The sequence below is a fragment of the Mustela nivalis genome (genome assembly GCF_964662115.1).
Source record: "Mustela nivalis genome assembly, chromosome: 4".
Taxonomy (NCBI): domain Eukaryota; kingdom Metazoa; phylum Chordata; class Mammalia; order Carnivora; family Mustelidae; genus Mustela; species Mustela nivalis.
Window position 1 is genome coordinate 73,321,659 of NC_139023.1, and position 4,810 is coordinate 73,326,468.

Genomic DNA, 4,810 nt, shown 5'->3' on the forward strand with positions numbered 1-4,810 from the left:
GACTGGCAGTGAGCTCCAAGTATTTTCTGGAATGTTTGTAACCTTTGATTTCTTAATCTGGAGGCATGTTAAATAGACACATTGTGAAAATTCCTAGAGTTGTACAATTAAGAGTGAACTATTTCTGTAAACAGGTAAAAAATATTAGGTATAAGTACACAAAATTTGGAATATATATAACTAGTGAAATTATAATGGGGAAAAGAAAATATTAAAATTTCTATCAGTTTTAAAGAAGTTAAGAATGGAGCAAAAAGAACAAATAAAACATGATGAGTAGATATACAAAACAAAATGATTGAAATAAGCCCAAATATAAATTTTCCTCTCTAAATACAGAGAATGTTAGATTAAAGTAACAAATTTTATTTAAAAGAGTCATACCTAAAATAAAATGACTAAGAAAGTTTAAATTCAGTAGGAGAGGATCTGCCAGGTCCTAAGATATCACAATCTTAATACCTAATTAATATATTTTTATGCAGATAAAGGGAGTCATTCATGACAAAAAAATAATTCAGCAGGCAGACATTGTATAGCTCTACTTGGATATCTGTAATTCAGGATTGACTATACAAAAATATTTGCATACAAAAAAATGAGAGGCTTTAACACTGTTGAAAGAATCAGTAGAAGATGAATTTCAGCAAAGACAAAGCTCATAAAAAAGGCACATGTAAGAAGCAAAACAAAATATACAATTTAAACTTTATGTAACATTCTTCATATTATGAATTAAAATTAAATTCACAGAATAACTCACTGGAAATTATAAAATATCAATGACTGAATAGAAAAAGTATATATTTTTTATAAATACTTGTGAAATGTAGCAAAAACCATAGAAATTTACAATCTCAAGTGAATTTCTTTAAAAATTGAGAAAAATCAGAATAAATGGCATAAGTGTTTAACTAAAATAGTGAAATAATATCAATAATAGTACTACCACAAAGTCTAAAAATGGGAATATAACTATGATAAAATAAGAAAAACAACTCTTATAATTTCCAGAAAACAAAGAAAAAACAATATTTTTTACAAAGCCAGTTTTTCTTAAAGCCTAATAAAAGAGAAACAATTTGAGAAGGACAGATCAACAAAGGAAGACGACAGGAGAAACAGTTTGAAAATAATGCAGACGTCCAAAAGAAGAAATTTTGCTTGCGGACCACAGTTTCAGCCCATTTCAGAGAGTTCCAGCCTGCCCTTTTTGACAGCCTGCCCTACAGATTCCATACTTTCCTCACTGACTTCCACAGTCACGTGACCCAGCTTCTAAGGGCTTGCGGATGGGTCAGGGGCCATAGAGGGTGTCCAGAAAACAGCAGCAACAGCAGGAAGAGATAGTACAGAAAGCTACATCAGCGGAGAATAGAGGAGGAGGATGGCTACCAGCAACATTTCTAACACCAGTCGTTGTAAACAAGTCCAAGGAGGCATTGAGACATATATGTATGTCTACACACACACACACACACACACATAAAATCTTTTGAGATACAGAAATCTAAAGAACAGGAGGGATTCATTAATTTGGAAACGTTGCCCCGAAGCTAAGCCTTATCATCTTGTTCTACCTGAATGCAACTGACCTCTGTTTAGCTTCATGTGTTTGGCAGAACCTTGTGAAAGATGAACTTCCCTTCCCTGTGTAAAGCCACTTGGGGTCACTCTTCCATATATAATAACAACACACCTCTGGGATTTTGTTTCAGAAAATAGTATATGCAGCTGGATGAAAGCAACCTCACTTTCACTGCTAACCCAGAGGACAGAGTAAACTACTTTCTGCCCAAGGGTATCTTAGATGATTCACCAAAGTTTATCTTCTGTACAAGAGCACCAAGTTGGAAAAACAAAACAAAACAAAACTGAGATTCTCCTGATGAAAAGAGAGATGTCTTGGATGACTTTGTAACATTACATAATTTTAGAAATCAATTCTTGCCCAATCCACTGAGGGAATTTTTTCATCATATCTATGCCCCTGAAGAGAGTGTAGGGAGTCCTTGAAACTCTCCTAACAAAACTCTCACATAGGTTCTGTGCTTGTAACCCTGATTTAATGCAAGAATTTGGCTTTAGTCTTGATGCGGTCTATATATTACTCATTTTTTCTTAAGTTTATTTATTTTAAAGAGAAAGAGTGGGGGGGAGAGGGCAGAAAGAGAGGGAAAAAGAGAATCAAGCAGACTTGAGCTTGATGTGGGACTCAATTCATGACCCTGACATCATGACCTGAGCTGAATCAGGAGTGTACACTCAACTGACCAAGCCACCCAGGTGCCCCCTACTTTAATTCTACCCCTCTTTGATTCTACTTTAAAAAAAAAAATAGGTTTTATTTATTTAGTTACTTACTTTTTATTTTATTTTATTATGTTATGTTAGTCACCATACAGTACATGATTAGTTTCTGATGTCTTTTTATATGCAAACAATGAAACATGATTCTACTTTCTATTGACCTCATTAGCCCCTCACCTGAAGAACAAAATGTCAAAAAGAGAATTTATTCTAAATACCTGTTGTGCTGCTCAAAACATTAGTAAAGACTTTGTAGGGCATCTTTATGACAATATCTAGTTTATTAGCCATATAACTGCATAAAAGCACAATTGCTAGGACTTGGATGATTAACTTCAAACTAAAGATATATAAGGGCTTACTTAGCAGGTATGGGAGTTACAGTAGAGCTTGTCTTTCTAGCCTCTGTATACAGTCAAGCTCAAGTGAACACCTTTTTTTTTTTTCTTTTATTATCTTCTTTTTTAGTAATTTCTTTGGGGAACTAGAGAATTTTGCAGAGTTTTTTTAAATTTTGGTTATCATGTTTTACACAAAGCAGAGTCATTGTCTCACACAGCTGTTTAAGAATGTTAAACTGGCATTATTTTCTAAAAAAATGGTATATTTGTGCATTAGATTTGGTTGAAAAACTATTCATTTCCATTATTTTTTAAAATACCATGTCATGCATACATATTTAACTGGATTTATAATCGTAATGACTTTATTGTAAAGATTTTAACTAATACCTTTCCTTTTTATCTCAAAATAAATAAAAACAATGGGAACAAAATTATAGATACAATAGGATAAAAACAAAAAAAATGGAAGAAAGTTTTGTTTTTAATATTAAAAACTAGAAAAAAATCAAACATCCATTAACAGAGAAATTGATAAATTTGGCATAGCTATAGAATAGAATATTACATAGCAGAAGTTGGTGGAGATATATTTATATGGATAAATATCAGGTTTTGATACACTTGTCTTAAGACAAAATTGGCAACCTGAAATTATATGGATAAATATCAAATATAAGGCTACATAAAAATTTGAAGACTCTATATCGCATGCTACCAATAGAATGAAGCTTTTAAACATACGGAATGATATCAGTTTTAAATCTTATGTCTTCAGTGGATTCTAACCATTCCCCTCTTTTTTGCTGTCATCTAAAGCCCTGAAATCAATTCCCAGTAGTAGTGTAATACTTTGACTTCTATATTCTTATCACTCTCTCTAATATTACAACTGTCATAATCCCTGATGATTTTAAGATCCACAAAGATAATCCTTGCAATTCCCTGGCGTCTCTGTTTTTCAAAACTCTCTTATTTAATGATCTTTGCACTGCCTTCACCACTCACTGCCATGGATAAACACTCAGTCCTGAGCCCCAGCCATCACTTCCAGTCTCCATGACTAAATATCTCTGGTATGGCCACATCTTTGATCTTCTTATGGTTTACGCTGTTAGCTTTCTAGGGCTATTATATAACAAACTATCACAAACTGAGTGGTTTAAAACAACAGACATTTATTCTCTCACAATTCTGGAGACCATAATCAAGAGTCAAGAAGTCCATAATCAAGGGTCAGCAGGGCCATGCCTCCTTGGAAGCTTTTAGGGAAGAATCCTTTTTTGCCTCTTTTAGCTTTTGGTGGTTTCTGGGCTTCTCGGTGTTTTTTAGTCTGTGGCGGCATAACTCACTCTCAACTTCCGTCTTCATGGCTATCTTACCTGTGTCTAGGTCAAATCTCCTTTTTCATTAAAGGTTACCAGCCATTAAATTAGGCTCCACCCTAATCTAGCATGACATCCTCTTAACTTGATTACATCTGCAAAGACTATTTCCAAATATGGTCACATTCAGAGGTACCCATTAGGTTAGGACTTGAACATATGTTTTGGAGGACACAGTTTGACCTAGAACACTTACAATCCATTGGTCCTAACATTTTCTCTGTTCCTCAGAGAATCCTCATGCCGTGATACTCTATTACTCAATTTAGAAATCCAAACTTCTTGACCCTCTCTGATTTCATCATGCTCTTATGTAAAAGAATTGTTAACTTTTTGTTATCCCACATATATATGTGTACACCACAAGTGGCTGGAAAACATATGCATACACAGAGCCTGCTCTCAATTAAAACTTCTAATCATAAAACTTGACTATGTGCTTTCATGTTGCCTGACAGTCATACTACATTTCATTATTCCATATATACTTGTAAGCTTCCCCACAAGTATTTCATCCTTTCTTTTTCCTCAAATTTCCGGCCCACTTCATACTACCTCATTCTCAGCTAATGACTTTACCACCTAGTTCACTGAGAAGATGGGGATAATCAGAAGAGCCTTTCCATGAGCCCCCACAACTATTTGCAGTAATCCCCCTGCATTTGATCTTAACAGTGTCTTTCTCTATCACACATCTCCACCCTCTCACCTTGTGAACTAGAGCGCATCCTCTATCACAGACAGTGTTTTGTTTAGCAATTTCCCCTCTCTCTT

General features: G+C 34.4%; 1 pseudogene across 1 annotated transcript; it reads left to right on the forward strand.

Annotated features, from left to right (window-relative positions):
* The first annotated feature begins 1,292 nt into the window (after positions 1–1,292).
* Positions 1,293–2,125, forward strand: LOC309863105 (F-box only protein 8 pseudogene; annotated as a pseudogene). The gene has a single exon. The product of its transcript is annotated as an F-box only protein 8 pseudogene (transcript).
* The last annotated feature ends 2,685 nt before the right edge of the window (positions 2,126–4,810 follow it).